General features: G+C 34.2%; 1 pseudogene; it reads right to left on the bottom strand.

Annotated features, from left to right (window-relative positions):
* Nucleotides 1-2,101: 2,101 nt before the first annotated feature.
* LOC137220956 (ectonucleoside triphosphate diphosphohydrolase 6-like) overlaps nucleotides 2,102-21,623 on the bottom strand; it is a 182,561-nt pseudogene continuing 163,039 nt past the window's right edge.

Below are 21,623 nucleotides of genomic sequence, written 5' to 3'. Positions count from 1 at the left end.
GTCAGAACTGTTTATTCTTGTTTGTATTGATATCCAGAGGGATTCCTATACCACACTAGGATTGACCGTATTCCTTAGAAGTATTTAAGCATGAGTCAGTTTAGTTCTGGCTCTGACTTTTCAAATAAAATTTATATTAACATAATCAGAAGATAGTACAATAATCTATTAAGTGATCACAGCTAGATACCTCAGTTTGGATTAAAATGAGCTTGGAGATTTTTACTGAGGAGTTGAATTGAGTCCATTTTCCCCTTATCATTTTATATGGAAACCTTGCTGAAAACAGTTATTACAAACTGATTCTGGAGACTGAAGTATATTAAAAATATTAGTATCAGAAAAAAGAAAAACATACTTCATCTGTTCTCCATTACTATAATTTTAACTTACTCCATGTATAGGACTATATTAATTTTAAAACTGTCTGTAATATAGTCCTGTATGCTATAGCCAATTTTGTTTAAAATGCAGATAAATGTTAAAGGGAATAATGAGCTTCTCTCATCTAATCCAATTCCCTTGCCCTCTATTACCAAAGAAATTTGTATTGTTTTGTAATAATCTTTAAAAAATATAGAAATAAAAAAGTTTATCACTCATACACATACAATGAGTTATCATAAATGGAAGACATTTTGAAGTCAGAAGTCTGAAATCAAGATGTTCTCAGGGCTGTAATCCCTCAGAAGTCTAGGAGAGATTATTCCTTGCCTCTTCCAGCTTGGTGGGCCCTGGCATTCCTTTACTTGTGGCTGCTAACTCCAATCTCTGCCTTCCTCTTCACATGTCTTTTCCTCTGTGTTTCTTCTCAGTGTGTCGCTTATATGGATACTTGTCTTTGGATTTAGGACCCATATGGATCATTGAGGATGATCTCATCTTGAGATCTTAATTTAACTACATCTTAAAGATCATTTTTCACATTAAAGTTGCATTCACAGATTGCAAGCATTAGGTAGTGGATATATATATATATAGAGAGAGAGAGAGAGAGAGAGAGAGAGAGACACCATGTCACTCACTACAATCACTATATTATAATCTCTAAGACTATGGATTTGTTTTATCTTTTAAAAAATGTTATGTAAATGGAATCATACTTTAGGTACTCTTTTGTGAATGACTTTTTTCACTAGATTTTATATGCACAAGTTTTTATCATGTTGCTTCTCAGAGAATAAGCATATTTGTTTTCATTGTTATGCAATGTTCAATTTTATGAAAATATCACAAATAACATATATACTGTTTTCTTTACAGACACTTGAGTTGTGTCCAGATTTAGGGATATTATAAACATTACAGAAATGACCATTATCATTTTCTTAAACATATAATCACAGTTGCTTTTTTCTTCCAAAACCATATACGTCAATTCTTAAATTTTGGAATACTATGAGTTTGTTTATATTATCTACTGTTTCATTTGGCTTTCACTCATTTGTTACTGCTTGATACTATGTTTAGTAGTTTTTGATTGAAAGACAGATATATTATAGGTAAAGTTTTAAACGTAACTTGAGGCTACGTAATCTTTTTCCAGAGTTGGTTACATTTGATTCTTGATGGTAGGTAGGATAAATTATTCCAATGAGATATTGAGCTAATTCAAGTCTAAGAATTTTTTGTTTCTTTTCTTTACTGTAAGTTTTAATATTTAGGTGTACCAGCTTTAAGTTGAGGTGTTTACCAGACCATGTCTCCTTAGTGGACCTCGAAGACTAATATTAATTCTGCAATACACAAAATAACCCTGGAAATCTGCTCAGCTTCTCAATCTCTTGTCTGTTGTATTCTTCACAGCTGCACTGTCTCCCTAGTGCTTCATAGGGAAAGAAATGCATAATGTCCCATTCACTCGTATTTCTCACTTCTCTAAAATCTTGTCTCCTCAATTTAGTCCTGCCTTAGTAGGCCTTCAGTGAATTTATATATGTCTGATTTTCAAGTTTTTTGTAAGTGGTTTGGTGGTTGACATTTTCATAACTAGAAGTCAGAAAACTTCCAGCAACTTTAAATCATAAAGCCGTCCCAATTCAGTAATTAGAATGTTCAAACCAAGATATTATTCAAAACTCTGAACTTGATTTATCGTAAACTATTCTCCTTCTGAACAGCTTAGACCTGCTTCAGGCTGGAAGCCTGCTATGATTCGATGAGCTTGATCTCTCTGCTCTCCTCTTTCTTCCTGCTCGTGGTATCCTTTGCTTGCTTGCTGCTGTTTAGATTCTGGCCAGAGAAGGGAGAGGTCGTGAAGGTAAATGTACACAGTTTGTTTATTTTCCATCGAGGAGTGGAGATGATGATTGTATTCCTTGACAACAAGAAATAACATAAAAATGAAGAAGAAAATAAGAAATACAAATCCCAAACTACTGGGAAATAATAATTAGAAAAAAAAGCCATCTTTAAAAACACAATTTATACTATTAGTGATATTAATATCTTAGCAAACATGATATTTAAGAAAAATTTTACCCAATTCTTTTTTTTCCAGTGTTAGAGAAATAAGCGACATATATCACCATATAAATTTATGGTGTACAGCATGAGGGTTTGATTTACATATATTGTGAAGTGATTACAATAGGTTGAGTTAACATCCATCATCTCATATAGATACAAGAAAAAAAAATTCTCCTTGTGATGAGAACTCTCAGGATCTACTCTCTTAACAACTTTCTTATATATCATAGAGCAGTGTTAATAGTCATCATATTGTACATTACATCCCTCATACTTATTTATCTTATAACTGGAACTTTGTCCCTTTTGACAAAAGCACGCTATTGATGTATCCATATGCAATGCTCAATTCTAAGTGCATACTGCTTTCCTAAGGGACCTTGTAAAATCTGCAACTGTGGCATCCAAAAGAGAGGTTTCCTGGAATCTTGTAGAGATAGATTTACAAAGTAGCCAAAGGACCTTCGATTAGAGGGGAGAGAGAGAGAGAGAGAGAGAGAGAGAGAGAGAGCGAACAAGGAGAAACATTACTTGTCATTGTTATCTCTTTGAGATGGGAAGAAAAATGCTACTTTTCTCATTTTTTTAAACAACCAACAATACACATACAACCACAACAACAAAGAATATTCTTAAATTTCATAGCTTGTGGAACACAACTTAGATGTGAATTAAAATAGAAAATAGAAAAAATTAAGTAGTTGAATGCATAATTTAACAGAACCTTTGGAAGAGACTTTTTTCTATCCACCAAAAATCTGTGCTCACTCTTTCATAATAGAGACATGTTTCTTAAAAGGGGCTGTACAATCACGGGCTGTATTCCCATCCCTCTAGCGTATAGTGTGGTGCTGCAGTTACTTCTCAGCCTTAGAAGACAAGACACATTGATGAGCATGATTTCTAGGAGAAAGCTTTAGGAAAGCAGTGTTCCTACTCCATACACTTCACTCCATTGCACCAGCTGGTAATCAAAAGAACTAAGGGTTGACCAATCCACAGCAAGAAACCTGGACTCCAGAAGCCTAATACGACAGAAAGGTGACTGCTTAGTTACAGCAGCCTTGAAATGTTATGTTGACAGAGATAAAGTTCTTGTTTATAAACTGTTGATACTGAGAAGTTATTTGTTATAGAAGCATGCATTACAGTAGCTAGCACAATATATAAAGTCTATTTGCTATGTAAATGTAATATTTTATTTTTATATATGTACGGAATATCTTACCTGATCCTAACAGACAAATAAATATGTTTTGGGCTTCAGAACTTTTTAGATTTTGGAAGATTGTGTATTCTCTATAATAAGCAGCATTTACAAGGAAATCTGTGGAAGCATACTCAAATCAAAAACAATTGCTCTAGTAAAATATGTGAATATTCACACTAAGTAAAATAAAGATTACAGTTTTATCATGTTCATGTCAAATTTTCCTACAAAGTGTACTTTGGCTTCAAACTTACATAGATGTGGGGTTTTGGAATTTCAGTACAGGGAGTTGACCTTGGGTTCAATATTTTAATGAATCGTAATATCAATATATTGTATCATTTTTTGAGTTTAAATATTATGTTAAAGGTAACTGTGGTAATTTTGGAGGGTAAATTTGTACAATTGACATAACTCGATTTTCCAAAGTGCTTATGCATTAGCAAAATGTCAAGATCTATAAAAACTAAAACCCACAACCCTTTGAAAAATCATTGAATCTATGAGTTATAAGATTTAGCACCTTTTGATGACTTCTTAGAAGCCAACCAGGAATGATTTAGCAAATCACAGTCCAGCAAAAACAAGCTCACCCTCTTACAAACACTGAGATGTTTCTCACCATATGTCACTTACGTTTGGATTTAAAAGTTTGTAAGAATATATTTATTTATGTTTATATTCTTCTGCTACCAACATTATTTTTAATGACATGGTAATAGAGGTTATACAATATAAGGTGCAAAATCCAGAGACTGAAAAACAACAAATGATTTCCCCTTAGTCAGAATTTATGTATGATAGGAAGGAGTAGAAATGATTCAAAAATTATGTTCTAAGAACTTTTGCCTAATGGAAAGATCAAGCTAAGTAATGTGCTTTGTATTATGAGTTTGAGGTATCAAAGCTTGACAATGCTAAAACGTTTACATAACTCAATTGTTGTTGAATATATATTGTTAAACTTGGATAAAATCATTTAAATATCATGTAATTACAGGCAATGCTTGAAATAGTTCGAAAAGCATTTTTTTTTTAATCTTCATATAGTTAAATGATTGAACATTGAAAAAGTATGGTAAGGAAAAATCCAACGGCATTAGAAAAAATATCTTTTTATAGTTACACAATTAATCCTTAATTCATTCTATGAATTTGAATATAACAAAGTGTTAACTTTAAGCATTTTGCTAATAGAAAGACTAAGCATTATCAGCAATACATATTAAAAGCCATGAATAAGCATGAGACTATTTCATTACATAACAAACTGGGACTAATATAGCACAGGACAAAAATAAAACAAGTTCTAGTTTATGGCCAGTGAAAGAAGAAAATCCAGAAATAAGCTTTCTAAATTTACTTAAGACCATTTTAAAACAGGAATTACCAATCTATTCCTACATTATATCTCCTGTATTTTAAATATCTTTCTGTTCTAACAAGTTTCAACTTATTCTCCACATATTTTTGCTAAATGTCATTGCTTTTGAGAAACTAATTTTGGTCCCTACCATTGCTATTCTGATCCTGTCACCAGATCGAATTCCTTTCAACTTTCCAGATAATAACTAAGTTGGATTATACTTTTATATCATTCCTGGATGCTTGGCAGTTTGAGCATTTGAAATATAATTCAGACAATCACTGCCTAATACTGGATATGGATGGATGGAGTATTAATACCTAGGCCTTTAATTTCTAGTCTTTTAAATATATCTCAAAATGGTATTAGATATTTTCTGCCTGATACTACTCTATATACTCATAGTTAAGACTGCCATAATCTTCAAACAGTCAGAATTTTTAAATAAAATAAAATTTTATGTAACTGCTAGTTGCTAGGTATATCATGATTTTGTAGGCCCTGCAACCTATTAGGAATATTTATATAATTTCCAAATTATTAGGAATATTTTTGTTGTGGTATACTTATTTCAAAAATTATACTATATCACTGAACATAAGCAACATCATTTGTCTTATTAACAGACACAAGTGGTAGGAGCATATTTGAATACTTGTTTTACTGTAGACAAATTAAGAAATTACATAGAAGTGTACTGATTTTTAAGAAATCATTTATATATGCATATTGATAATAAGTTATAAAATATATTTTTATATTTAACATTTATTTAGATATTCACCAACCAAAAATTAACCTAATCAGAAGCATACTTTCCTTTTTGGTTGGTGTTATCCATATGGGTTCTACATACTAATATACTGTTGAATATATTACGAGTATTACTTTTCCATCTCAATTAAAAAAAAATTAATTTCTGACCTCTAATTATAGATATATTTTAGTCTAATTAAAATTTCTCTTTAAAACTGTAGTGATCTCCAACTATATAAGCAGATTTTCAAAACTTACTTGAGTTTTATGAATAGTTAATGTGAGAAACAAAAGGAAGTCCTTAATTTTGATTTAAATACTATATATACATATATGTTTAATTACTAACCTTACCTTACTTATATTGTAATACAAATATGACCAGCCCTTTCAAAGGCTGCTCTTCAGCTGTTTGGACAAGAAAGGTCCTTTTGCTTACATCTGCTACCTATTCTCTTATGTGGACATGCTGTCCTGATTCGTAAACAGATCAACATTCCTATTTTTATCTAAATATCTTAAACTTTTTAACATGCTATTCGGCCCTCACAGTTTTCTTTTCAGTGTAACACTGCAATTTTTATTTCTTTTTCTTTTTACAAAGACTTTATGTTTTAATTATAAACAAAGAAAAAAATGTATCTGTTTGGTATCAGAAGCTAGCTGGCCTACTTCAATGCTTTGAGAACAAAAGTTTCATGAACTCATATACAAATCATTATATTGAAGAAAACCAAGCTGAACATCTGAGAGCTATTTCTAAAACCTATTGGTTTTGAACTATTAGAGCCCATAATATTAAAGTTTTAGTTAAATGTAAATGATTAAGAAATATTCATTTTAATTTAATCTGCTTTTCAAGTTTAGTAGGGTACATTTATTTTTAAATGAAAATGTTGAATGAACTTGTTCATAGCAACATTACTCATAATCACAATAAAAGCTAGTTCTTATATTATGCATCAAAGCTAACTCTTATATTGTACAGGATCCTTCCTAGGAAGTCAAAGATTATAGAGGTAATACTTCCGATTCTTTCTAGGTTTTTTTTTTTTTTTTTTTTTTTTGCGGTACGCGGGCCTCTCACCGTTGTAGCCTCTCCTGTTGTGCGGAGCACAGGCTCCAGACGCGCAGGCTCAGCGGCCATGGCTCACGTGCCTAGCCGCTCCGCGGCATGTGGCATCTTCCCGGACCGGGGCACGAACCCGTGTCCCCTGCATCGGCAGGCGGACTCTCAACCACTACGCCACCAGGGAAGCCCCTTTCTAGGTTTTTAATTAAGTTAAAACAGGCTACAGATTTAAGCAAAATTAGAAACACAATTTCTGGACTTAATGATGAGAAATACAAAATCTATAACATTTTGACAAAGTCTCTTTAATCTCTTAAATCAGGGGTCCCCCACCCCGGTCCATGGACTGGTACTGGTCCTCAGCTTGTTAGGAACGGGGCCGTACAGCAGGAGGTGAGAGGCAGGCGAGCGAGTGAAGCTTCATCTGCCGCTCCCAATGGCTCCCCATCACTTATATTACCACCTGAACCACTGCCCCCGTCGCCCACATTACCACCTGAACAAACCCCACCCTACCCACCTCGCCCACTCCATCCGTGGAAAAATTGTCTTCCACGAAACTGGTCCCTAGTGCCAAAAATGTTGGGGACCGCTGTCTAAAATAGCTTTTTATTTCATTACCTTTTCTTTTACCTCTTTTGTCTATCACTTGGTTTTCAAAACACAAAGGTAGGAGGAGATAGGTAAAGCTAAAAGTCATTTTTTCCCCTTTCCAAGAGTTTTTATTCCTTCTGACTCCATCATTCCTTATCCTCATTTTAATCACTTTTTGTGGATGTTGTGTGGGATGTTCCCACATTATAAAGACAGATGTTGAGGACTCAGTAGTTGGCTTAAATCATTACAGAATGCAAGTCTGGAGTGTAAAAGTGTTTAGATCTGTAAAATACTTGTCATTTTCTTTCTGTTAATCTATTTTCTCTTCAGTTGACAAAAATACTTCCTAGATAATTTATATATGAAAAATAGATTTTTTTTTCTACAACACATAGGATAATATAAGAATTTAGTGAGTCAAGGAACTTAAACAGGCAATATCCCCCAAACAGAGAAATAATTCCTTTTTATTGGCTGGAATCACTTTATTTCTTAAAAATAAGTATGTGAGTATCTATTTAAATAGTTTATAATTTCAGTTTTAGGTATTTAGTGTGAGTCATTCAATATACATATACAGTTTCAATTTCTAAGAACCTAAATCAACTATCTCAAATACAACCAGAAATATTAGTAAATTAATAAAAAGCATTCACCAAGAACCTTCATCTCATTCAATGGTTTCTTAGACTTATGTAAGTGTTGTCTAGTTTTGCTTCCCACCAGTATTTCGGCTAATTAACAGTACTGTTTCCTGACAATCTTGGCATGTATCCTAATGCATCTGATATCTCCTTCTTCATTCTGTAGTGTGGAAGACAACAACTTCTAGAACTTTAGAAAAGTGATAAGATTATAATCCTTATGGTGTTAAAAGGGACAACACACATGCACTATGATATGAGGTTTCCTAAATGCCCCCAGTATCTCCATTTTTTGGCTATGGAGCTGTAATTTTCAAACATTTAAGTGCTGTGAGCAATCTGTTATACTTTTGTGGAGATGACAAAGTCCCTGATGGAAACACCATTAATAATTAGGTTTTATTTGTCAGATTGAGGGACAAGAGCCATCAAAGTAGAGGGAAACTAAGATAGAACATCAGAAAATTACACATGAAGGGCTTCCCTGGTGGCGCAGTGGTTGAGAGTCCGCCTGCCGATGCAAGGGACACGGGTTCGTGCCCCAGTCCGGGAAGATCCCACATGCCGCGGAGAGGCTAGGCCCGTGAGCCATGGCCGCTGAGCCTGCACGTCTGGAGCCTGTGCTCCACAACGGGAGAGGCCACAACAGTGAAAGGACCGCGTACCACAAAAAAAAAAAAAAAAAAAAGAAAAAAGAAAATTACACATAAAGACACCCAAAGTAAAAAGTGCACTGAGAAGTGAGAGAACATTAATGAGAAAATAGTAAAGATGCAGAAGACTAATGTTATTCATATCATAATTTTTTGTGGTGTGGTCATAAATAAGTCTTATCATTTCTATTCCTTCTAAATTACTTCAGTTTGTAGAAAAATTAAACTATGATGTTCTTCATTGTAGTCACTAACTAAAGCAGAGATTCCATACAAAATTGTCCTTTCTAATAATCATAGGCATTAACCAGCAGCAGTGATTACTAATAGATTTTCTGAAACAAAATACAATGCCTATTTCCCCAATATTCTCTTCATAAATATGTATGAATGAATATGGACATGTATAAAACTGCCAAATTTAGATTAGCTAACTCTACATTTTAGAGAAAGAATAATTTATAATTTTATTATTTTACAAACTCATACATTCACTAAAATATTGATTACATACTCTCCTTCAGGCTATAAACAAGTAAACCAATAAATATATGACATTATTTGATTGTGGTAAGCAATATAAAAATGTCTTTTTTTTTAGATGAAAGAGAGTGAATGGGAAAGGGGAGCAATATTATAAATGAAGACTAGAAGAAACCTCTCTTAAGAAATGACATCTTCTCCTTTAATTTCTTGGGTTTTTGCTATCACCCCTTTACTACCCATACTAACCAACTTCCCGGGCATAGACAATTATGAATCTGTTTTCTGTCTCTAGAGATTTGCTTATTTTGGGCATATGAGATCAGTGCAATGATAGAATACATTGTCTTTTATTATTGGCTCCTTTTTCTTAGCATAAGTTTAAAAGGGTCATGCATGTTGCAGCATGTATTGGTATTTCATTCATTTTTTATTGCCAAATGATACTCTGTATGGTTATACAACATTTTATGTACTCATTCATCAGTTGATGGGCATTTGGATTTTCACTATTATCAATAGTGCTGTTATAAACATTTGCATGCAAGTTTTTATATCCCTTGAATTGGAATTATTTCATATGGTATATTTATATTTAAAATTTAGAGGAACTGACAGACTGTTTTTCAAGGTTACTGCACCATCTTACATTCTCACCATCAGTGTGTGAGGGCTCCACTTTCTCCACATCCTTATCAACACTTGTTATTTTCGATGTTTCTGCTTATGGACATCCTAATGGGTGTGAAGGGGTATCTCACTGTGGTTTTGATACACATTACCCTAATCACTAGTGATACTGAATGTCTTTTCATGTATTTATTATCCATTTGTATCTTTTTGAGAAATGTATTTTCACTTTCCTGATGGTGTCCTTTTTAGCACAAAAGTTTTTCATTTTGATTAAGTCTAATTAATATTTTTATTTTATTTTTTGTGTTTTTGGTGTCATGTCTAAGAAACCATTGTATAATTTGAGATCCATGCATGTTTTTTCCCTAAGAGTTCTTTTATTGGCTCTTACATTTATGCCTTAGGACATATTTGAGTTACTTTTGGTATATGATGGCAGGAGGGGTCCAATTTCATTCATCTGCATATTCAGTACTAATTTTTCCTGATGCTATTTTTTCCCCTTTATCTTGGCAATCAAGTCATTATATTGAAATTTTAATTTATTTAAATCTTAGCTGATTTGCAGAACTTGATTATCATTAAAAAGTTAGAATATAAATACTGGATCCATCCATTCTTCTAAAATGGCTTGTTATTTTCTCAGCTAGAGATGTAGAAGGTGACAGTCAAAAACTTTATGATATTGTATTTAGTAAACCATTCTCTAATACAAAAACTCTGACAAGCCAAATCTATATTGAAAAGCTAAAATATTTTAATATCTGGTGAGATGTTTACCAAGAACAAGAGCAGAGAAAAAATCAGCAGAGGCAATAAAAAAATCTAAAAACCAATTGCATGTGACCATTGTTTCTTTCATATCTTGACTATTTTTTGTTGACCAGACATTGATATGGTCCATCTATTAATTTTTTTTTTATCGTTTAAAGCTAAATTGTTAGATCTAGCTAGATACTATAGTACCATAATGGAAAGGAGGGGCCGTGATAACAAAATATAATATAGAATTCTAAAAATAACTTTATTTTCACATACTTTTTTTCAAAAGTACTTCAAGATAAACTACCTTTTCAGGATTTAATGTGTTATGCAAAATTTAGAAATCTTATAAATCCTTTAAAGAGTACACTAAGTAACAGTGGCTTTTTTTGAGTAAAGACTGTAAGTAGCCTTGAGAAAGTGGGCATTTGAAATATACATCTAGAGTGGCAATCCTTTCTCATTCTTTGAAGTGATATTTTTGTGCTCAAAATCAAATATTAATAATGTCTACAATCTGCCCCATAATAAGTTTCTGTTATAATAAGTTAATGAATAACTTTGTAGTATTTTTCAAGTCTGTCAGATAAGAATCAGGTGGTTGGCTAATTAAATAGTCATATTTCAGACATTGTGAGTCAGGATCTCTAGAGGAAAAGTCTGGAAACATGAAGTTTAAATTAAAAACCAAATTCTTCTAATGATCTCCGCCAACAAAGTCAGAGATATAATACTAAAATTATAAAATAATCTTCACTCTCAAAGCAAATAGGAATTATTATCCAATCCAGCCTATGAAGATTATGTCTTTGTTAAATAAGTGGGAAACTCTTTTTACTAATGAGATTAAAAAATAAAATTAACACATCACTGAGGAAAAGACTTTAGAAAGATCAGTAAAGCCTGTCAGTACACAGCCTTGGAAAATTCTGAAGATTATGTCTGCTACTTCCACAACATGCTAAAAAGTATAATTAGGAACAGTTTGCATAGGGGATACCTCTTTGTTTTTCAGGTAAACCATGATGGAGATACTACACATTTGCCAATTGGCCATGGACAGCCTTTAAATGAGCCAGTGGGCCCAGGAAAAATAATAGAAATAAATATTCAAAGTCCTTAAATTATCAGATAAGTTCCTTCTGAGTGAAAACAAACAGACCTAGAACAAAAATATATTTCTTTAAATTAAAATTAATAAAATTAACATTGTAATTAATCTTTTTCAGCTTAAATTGCTAAACATACATTCTTTAACAGTTAATTATGTTGCTTCTTGCTTCTTTATGTTGTTTTTGGTTCACCTTAATGATCTTAAAGGCATTATTCAGAACCATTTACTACTATATTCAATTTTATGGCTCACTCTGTAGAAAATGTATGCAAACATTTTAATTAAAGTTAAAACTAATCTAAGTGAATTTTTAAATTACATTGGCTTGAATGAAATAAAAGGATAATAAATGCACCTCCTTATGATTTCATCTGTATTATCAATGTCCTGTAGAAAATACACAGAAAGGTTAATTTCTGTATTTGTTTATGTGATCATTTATATACCCATTACATAAAGTGTTATTTTTAAAAATTACACATCTTATTCATAAATGCCATTTATGTTATCTGTATTCTGTATCTCAGAATAATTACATCAATACTTATACTGCACACATTTTAATAAAGGATTATTTACAAAGGAGGGTTGAAATGGAGCCATAAATCATGGCATGTGTTTGTAACAATTCACAAGAAGCCATACAATAGAAGCAAAGGAATGTGATTCCTTGACTGGACTTAGCTGAATTGTTCTTGCCTGAGGTTTTTCACATGGTTACAGTACAGCTGAACTATAATAATCCTAAAGTGCCACTAGGCTGGGCCAAGGTGATTAAGTCACAAGACGGGCAGCGTTTGACTGTTGCCTGGGACCTCACTTGGGTTGTTTACCAGAGCACCTACTTCTGACTTCTGCATTTAATTTATGTTTGTCAAAGCATAGTAGCTATGTCCTGGGAAGTAGTATCAAAAGACAAAAAGCAACCCTAACAAGAAATTTAGGCAGATGCTGCAAGACTTTTTATGATCTAGCCTCAGATACCACACTGATCGCCTGTATTCCATTCTATTTTTCAAAAGTCATGACCAGGTCAAAGTCAACTGAAATTGATTACATGAAGAAGTAAATGCCTGGATGCTTGACTCATTAGCGGTACCTGCTTAGAAACTAACTTACTCAGGAGAGGAGAGCAGGTCTAGAAAGAGCTTCCCTGAGCCTGGAAAATTCTGAGTGTGGAGGCCATGACAATTTTCGCTCAGTATGTCCATGGTCTTAAGACACTGGTGAAGAATGCCTTATTGAGACTATGAATAATAGAGAAGATGTTTTCTAGATATATTTTTCCAGACTCAGAAGTAGTTTTGTTATTGTTTGTTTTGCTTTGTTTTTAACAAATAAAATCACAATGAAGATGACATATTAACATGATTATCCTTAATTACCCGGCACCAAGTTTCTTTTAGGGCCCAAGAGAAAAAGAGTGGTTTTCATAAACAAAATCCAATTAAGCTTGACTGTGTGACATCTCTGAGAGGTTGGTAAAGGCATATTTACTTCAATGTAATTCTGAAAACAGGACAATGTGAAACGCTGTACTTTTCTTCACCACAGCCTGTTGTCAGTAGATTGACTTTGCTGCTCATCTGGTGAGCAGACCCAAGTTCGGTTCAGTAAAAAAGTATGCATACTATTAAATTGCTTTAAAGTATTAAATTGATTTAATGTTTTCATAAAAATATAGATAAATCTTGAAAAGACTGAGCAAAAGCTAAGATACAAGAATATTAACATGGTTCTACATTTTTTTTTTTTTGGCTGCTTTGGGTCTTCATTGCTGTGCGTGGGCTTTTCTCTAGTTGCAGCAATCAAGGAGCTACTCTTCATTGCAGTGCATGGGCTTCTCATTGTGGTGGCTTCTCTTGTTGTGGAGCATGGGCTCTAGGCACACAGACTTCAGTAGTTGTGGTGCCCAGGCCCTAGAGCATGTAGGCTTCAGTAGTTGTGGCACACAGGCTCAGTAGTTGTGGCTCACAGGCTCTAGAGTGCAGGCTCAGTAGTTGTGGCACATGGGCTTAGTTGCTCCGTGGCATGTGGGATCTTCCTGGACCAGGGGTTGAACCCATGTCCCCTGCATTGGCAGGCGGATTCTTAACCACTGAGCCACCAGGGAAGTCCCTGGTACTACTTATGTATGTGGTAAAATTCACTAATAACTATTTTTTAAATATGTAAGAGAAGGTAAAATCATCAGCTCATATTTGGAGTGGTGTGGGTAAAAGTTTAAAAAGACCTCAAATAGCTGTTTCAGACAGCAGATAATTAAACTATCTGGGAAATTAGAGAAAAAAGAAAGCTTGGTAATACATACAGAAAAGCAATTTAATATTCAAACTATGAAAAATATAAAATAATAAGCATCACATTTCTATGTAATGACCAGTAAGGAGGCCTAAAGAGAAGCAATCAGACAGAGGCATGAGATTTAGGGGAGGGTGGAGATGTGGGGGCCAGGTGGAAAACAAGTTTTCAAGAGGAGAGGTAAAAGGTATGGGATGCCACAGTTAGACAGCAAAGGTACTTAATGACAATGATGTAGCATTTTGACAGAATGATGAAGTTCAAAGGGCATTTAAAGCAACACAGGAGGAGATATTTTAAGATGGCAAATATAATCAATTCTGTTTAGGTTTATGAGAAAGGCAAAGAATGGGATATTACAGGAAGGAAAAGGGGTTGAAAACTTGCTTTTCTTTTTCTTTTTACTTTTTTAGGATGTGAGATAAAACTTAATGTTTGCATGTTATATAAAGGAGTAACAAGTCACTGAGAAATGTAAAGTAAATGAAATAAATGTCCAAATTTAAATGTATGCCAGAGATTATCAACAGACTAAATTAAAAATACCACACACAATTAGTTTTGAAGAAATTTGAATAATAGCATATTTATTTAAATACATTATTGAATTTAAAATTATATGTATATATACAAATATATACACACATATACATACATTTTTTCAATCAAAATAGTGAAGCTTTTATTTTCAGGAAATATAAGATCAAAAGAGATACCCATATTTTAACCATATATATAAATTAATAAATTACTTATTTAACTGTATTCTCACCTATTACTTAAAGAGATCTTAAGATTATCATGTAGAAATAGCCTTAGGTTTTAAAAATTTATCTTGGCATATTCCATTGCTTTTTATACTTGTCAGTTTAACCCAGTCAGCTATATTGGTAACTTAAGATGATTAAAAACTTTCTATTTTTCTTTTTTTCAAAATGCATTTGTATTATTAGGCAGACTTTGAGTATGACCAAGGTCTTCTCCAATTGCGTAAATGAGAACTTGTTTTTGCTTCATATTTTTAGTACATCTTACCACATCTTGTTCATTTTTAATCAAAATAAATGTGATTGAAAATATCTGCAGTGTACCAAGGCCAAAGTTCTTTTGCAATATGGTTTTATTCTTCTATTTTTACCTATTCTGATTCTGAGAATACTCTATGTATTTGCAATAGAAATGATACAAATTTGTTGTATACATTCATTGAAAGAAGTGCTGGAGATAACTATTAGAAACAATTTGAAGACGACAAGATCTTCTGAAGTGCCAAGTGACTCCTCAATTGTAGGTTGTGAATATACTATTCAATTTTATGCTATTTCATTTCTCAAAGAAGACACTGTATGATTTTTGAAAAAGGTAAAAGTGCTTTACCCTATCAGTCCAACAATTTTCAGAAGCTATTCCATACTACCGAGTCAACATTCAGTGTATTGGTATAGCTAGATGGCTCTTTCCCTCTTCATATCATCATCAGGGAAGTGAGGATGAGGGTTCACTGACGTATTCTACTAACTAGCGTATAAAAAACAATTGCAGCACATAATGTATTGCTAGAGAATTGTTCTTTACACCAAGCCATTCAACAGGAATGTGTTGGATACTTTTATTTGTATACTATAAATTTGGGAAAGGTGAGCTTTATAAAAATATCTAAATTTAAAAATTATCTTTTCAGAAATGTAATAGTCATTGATGTTTATTCAGAGAGAGTTGCTGACTTACTATACCAATCAATATATTCATTATTACTGTGAACTAAGAATGCTGCCTGCCATATCAGTAAATAAAGGATCAAGCCACCACATTACAGCCTCCCGGATGGTAAAGGCTGAGGGAACTCAGGAAGGAAGTAAAGAATGCCTGACACCTAGCAGTCACCAGACTGCAGCCACCCCCGACGGTGCAGCCTGAGGAAACACAGGATGAGAAAATACAGGATACTGGCCTCAGATAGCTGAGGTGCATATCAATGGAATGATTTCAGTGATCCCAGACTCTTGCATCTTCCCATACATAGAAAAGTGCTAAATTCCTTAACATGAGATATCTGGTTTTCTTTTATTAACAGTAATCTTTTGATATTCTGACTACCTGGTTTTGTTCAAAAACTCCTATATATCCTGGCTTCCCCCCTTCCTCTTCAGAAGTTTCTCGGAATTATCTGAAATGCTATGTCCCAGGCTTAAGTCCTCAGATTTGTCCACCGAATAAAACCTAACTCTCAACTTTCAGGTTTTGCATTTTTTCTTTTTTCAGTAGACATTACTTACAGTTAAGCTATCCACATAAATCCATATCAATACAATTTTTTTTCATAACTTGTTATTGTAATGATGATGGTGAACATTTAAGACCTGGCAAAAGAGGTATAGTGGGAAAGGATGGAGAAGGTACAGCATTCAAGACATTCTAAAACCATTTACAGCCTTTTCTGTCTGCGCTTCCCTTATTCAAAGACTCTTTACCCTAAAGTTCAAATTTTAGAATCAAACAAATAAACTCACAATTTTTTGAATGCTTCATCTTCTCTACACACCTAATCTGTTTCTTTATTTTCATATCTCCCATGTTGCCTTGTATGGTGGTGCCACATTGCCTCAATAAATATTTCATTAAATAAGAAGTAATAAAGCAATGCCACTATGGTAATAAATTAACTCATTCTTTTAAGTCAGAAAGAAAACATGCATTAATTCCAGGAGAATTTCCTCAAGATAATTAAGTATATATTTGTGGATAGTGCATGCATTTATTTGAAAAGCACATATATATGTATATATATATATATATATATACTAACCAATAACTATGGAAAATAGTTTCACTTCACTTCCATAATACATTAATTTTTCTATTAGTTAAAATATTTTTCAACTTTTCTCCTCTAACATCTGTGACACCTCCTATTTCCTTTTCCCTTTAGCCCACGACCTTGATAAATACTTCACAAAGGAGTACCCTGAGCCCCTTGCCTTCAGGGAAGGAGGAAGGCAGGTTTGAGATTTGTTCTCCTGCTCCCTGTTGGACTGCCCTGTGAGTAAAACCTCTCTTAGCTGCAAACCTCGGTGTCTCAGCGCGTAGACTTGACAGGTCTCACATGGATAGAAACACCCATTGCTGGTTAATCAGCAGACTTGAATTTGAGTCAGCTCTGCAGTAAACTACATAACCAGATTGCAGTGTGCTGACAGGGTCTTGGTGCTCCGGCCAGGTGTCAGGCCTGAGCCTCTGAGGTGGGAGAGCAGAGTTCAGGACAGTGGACTACCAGAGACCTCCTGGCGCCATGTAATACCAATCAGCAAGAGCTCTCCCAGAGATCTCCATCTCAACGCTAAGACCCAGCTCCACTCAATGATCAGCAAGCTCCAGTGCTGGACATACCATGCCAAACAACCAGCAAGACAGGAACACAACCCCACCCAATAGCAGAGAGGCTGCTTATAAACATAACAGGTTCACAGACACTTCAAAACACACCCCCGGATATGGTCCTGCCCACCAGAAAGACAAGATCCAGCCTCAACCACCAGAACACAGGCACCAGTCCCCTCCACCAGGAAGCCTACAGAACCCACTGAACCAACCTCACCCACTGGGGGCAGACACCAAAAACAATGGGAACTATGAACCTGCAGCCTGCGAAAAGGAGACCCCAAACACAGTAAGTTAGCAAAACAAGAAGACAAAGAAATACGCAGCAGATGAAGGAGCAAAGTAAAAACCCACCAGACCAAACAAATGAAGAGGAAATAGGCAGTTTACCTGAACAAGAATTCAGAAGAATGAGAGTAAAGATCCAAAATCTTGGAAATAGAATGGAGAAAATACAAGAAACATTTAACAAGGAACTAGAAGAACTAGAGAGCACACAAACAATGATGAACAAAACAATAAATGAAATTAAAAATTCTCTAGAAGGGATCAATAGCAGAATAATGGAGGCAGAAGAATGGATAAGTGACCTGGAAGATAAACTAGTGAAAATAACTACTGCAGAGCAGAATAAAGAAAAAAGAATGAAAAGAATTGAGGTCAGTCTCAGAGACATCTGGGACAACATTAAACACACCAATGTTCGATTTACAGGGGTCCCGGAAGAGGAAAAGAAAGGGACTGAGAAAATATTTGAAGGGATCATAGTTGAAAACTTCCCTAATATGGGAAAGGAAATAGTCGAGTCCAGGAAGTGCAGAGTTCCATACAGGATAAATCCAAGGGGAAACACACGAAGACATATAGTAATCAAACTATCAAAAATGAAATACAATGAAAAAATATTAAAAGCAGCAAGAGAAAAGCAACAAACAAAATACAAGGGAATTCCCATGAGGTTAAAAGCTGATCTTTCAGCAGAAGCTCTGCAAGCCAGAAGGGAGTGTTAGGACATATTTAAAGTGATGAAAGGGAAGGACCTACAAGCAAGATTACTCTACCCAGCAAGGATCTCATTCAGATTTGACAGAGAAATTAAAACCTTTACAGACAAGCAACAGCTAAGAGGATTCAGCACCACCAAACCAGCTTTACAAAAAATGCTAAAGGAACTTCTCTAGGTAGGAAACACAGAGAAGGAAAAGACCTACAATAACAAACCCAAAACAATCAAGAAAATGGTAATAGGAACATACATATCGATAATTACCTTAAATGTAAATGGATTAAATGCTCCAACCAAAAGACATAGACTGGCTGAATGGATACAAAAAGAAGACCCATATATATGCTGTCTACAAGAGACCCACTTCAGACCTAGGGACACATACAAACTGAAAGTGAGGGGATGAAAAAAGATATTCCATGCAAATGGAAATCAAAAGAAAGCTGGAGTAGCAATTCTCATATCAGGCAAAATAGACTTTAAAATAAAGACTATTACAAGAGACAAAGAAGGACACTGCATAATGATCAAGGGATCAATCCAAGAAGAAGATATAGCAATTGTAAATATTTATGCACCCAACACAGGAGTACCTCAATATATAAGGCAAATGCTAACAGCCATAAAAGGGGAAATCGACTGTAACACAATAATACTAGGGGACTTTAACACCCCACTTTCACCAATGGACAGATCAACCAAAATGAAAATAAAGAAGGAAACACAAGCTTTAAATAATACATTAAACAAGATGGACTTAATTGATATTTATAGGACATTCCATCCAAAAACAACAGAATACACTTTCTTTTCAAGTGCTCATGGAACATTCTCCAGGATAGACCATATTGTGAGTCACAAATCAAGCCTTGGTAAATTTAAGAAAATTGAAATCATATCAAGTATCTTTTCTGACCACAACACTATGAGACTAGATATCAATTACAGGAAAAAAATCTCTAAAAAATGCAAACACATGGAGGCTAAACAATATGCTACTAAATAACCAAGAGATCACTGAAGAAATCAAAGAGGAAATCAAGAAAAACCTAGAAACAAATGACAATGAAAACACGATGGCCCAAAACTGATGGGATGCAGCAAAAGCAGTTCTAAGAGGGAAGTTTATAGCAATACCATCCTACCTCAAGAAACAAGAAAAATCTCAAATAAACAACCTAAGCTTACACCTAAAGCAATTAGAGAAAGAAGAAAGAAAAAAACTCAAAGTTAGCCGAAGGAAAGAAATCATAAAGATCAGATCAGAAATAAATGGAAAAGAAATGAAGGAAACGATCACCAAGATCAATAAAACTAAAAGCTGGTTATTTGAGAAGATAAACAAAATTGATAAACCATTAGCCAGACTTATCAAGAAAAAAAGGGAGAAGACTCAAATCAATAGAATTAGAAATGAAAAAGCAGAAGTAACAACTGACACTGAAGAAATACAAAGGATCATGAGAGATTACTACAAGCAACTATATGCCTATAAAATGGACAACTTGGAAGAAATGACAAATTCATACAAAAGCACAACTTTCCAATACTGAACCAGGAAGAAACAGAAAATATAAACAGACCAATCACAAGCACTGATATTGAGACTGTGATTAAAATCTTCCAACAAACAAAACACTGCAGATGTGTCTAGTGAATTCAAGCATAAAAAGAAAAAAAAAAAGGATGTTGGTTGACTCACAAAATTGTTGGGATCCCTGGAGGATCATTCTTAGAAGATACACAACCTGAGAGCATGCCCAAAATCCCTCCACAAAACTGGTTTAGCAGAGAAACAGTGGCCACCTTGTCAGAACTCTAGATATTCCAGACTGAACTACTGTCAGTGTGCTGCAAGCACAATTAACCCTTTTCTCCTAGAAGCTGCTGCTAACACTACTTCTACTGTTGCAACTTAATACAGCTGCCACTGCTGCCAGAGAGGACAATTTACCATTGCTGTTAATTCTTTTGATCATAATTTCTTATGTCAATATCTAGGGCATGTGCCCCTGATTGCAAGAGCATTAGTTTAGTGCCCATGCTATTGGTACAAGTTACCTGAGGAAATTGATTATTTGGCACTTGTATATTTTATAGTAGGAGATGTGCATTGTATTGCCTAAGACCCAAACATGAAAAGACGATTTTGATATCATACAGTCAAAATAATGTCAATATCATCAACATCATATTATTATCAATATACAGACCGCCCTAGAAAAAATACTACTTAACAGTAAACAGATCATAAGCTACCGTTTACTCAGACCAAAAATCTTAGACTTATCTGTGATGCATCTTGCCCTTACATTCTACACCCACTTCACCAGAAAGTCCTCTCAAATCTATTTCCAAAGAGATCTAAACCTCATTACTTATGCCACTACGAACCTTCTTCAAGACACCAATATCCAGATTCCAGATACAATCTCCTGTCAGGGCTCCATGCCTCACTTCTTGGTACCCTGCAAACCATGTACTACACAACAGCCTGAATGATCTCTCACAGGCTCAAATAACGTCAAGCTGTTGCCCTACCTACAACTCCCCGTCGCAAACAGAAAACCTTTCTCACTTCTTACCATGTCTACCAATTTCTACATGATCTTCTCTCTGCCTTGTTACTTGCCCTCATTTACTACAAACTCTGCTTCCCTACATTACTTTTTGTTTCTGAGGTCCTTTGTACTTCTTCTCTTTTTGAGAAAAAAAAATTTTTTTTCTCAAAGACCTCTTTTCCTCTGGGAAATTCACTGCATAGATTTTTACTTGGCTTTCTCCTTGTCATATCAATGAGAGATCAAATATCAGTTGCAGAGGGATATATTTCTCAACTACCTTTGCTAAAAAAAAAATCTACAGTTATTTCTATCCCCATTTTACATTCTTGAAAGCCTTAATGAAGAGGCAAGGACTCTCTCTCATTCTCATCGATGTAACCATTATGTCTATTAATAGTGCTTTTATAGAGTAGGTATTCAATAAACACGTTTGACTGGTAAGTCTAAATCCTATGTTTTAACCACAGTATAATCTATTACCCCAAATAAAAGCTGGCAACCATAAACGTTAGTACTGTCACGGAAGCTAATTTTTAGTAGCTCCATAAGGAGTTTTACCTCTTGTTGCTTGTTCTATATTGCTTATATTTTAGGGAAGTAGAGAATATATATATA

This window comes from Pseudorca crassidens, chromosome 3 (assembly GCF_039906515.1).
Source record: "Pseudorca crassidens isolate mPseCra1 chromosome 3, mPseCra1.hap1, whole genome shotgun sequence".
NCBI lineage: Eukaryota > Metazoa > Chordata > Mammalia > Artiodactyla > Delphinidae > Pseudorca > Pseudorca crassidens.
The sequence above is the reverse complement of the archived record's forward strand: the minus strand, read 5'-3'. Positions and strand labels throughout refer to the sequence as shown.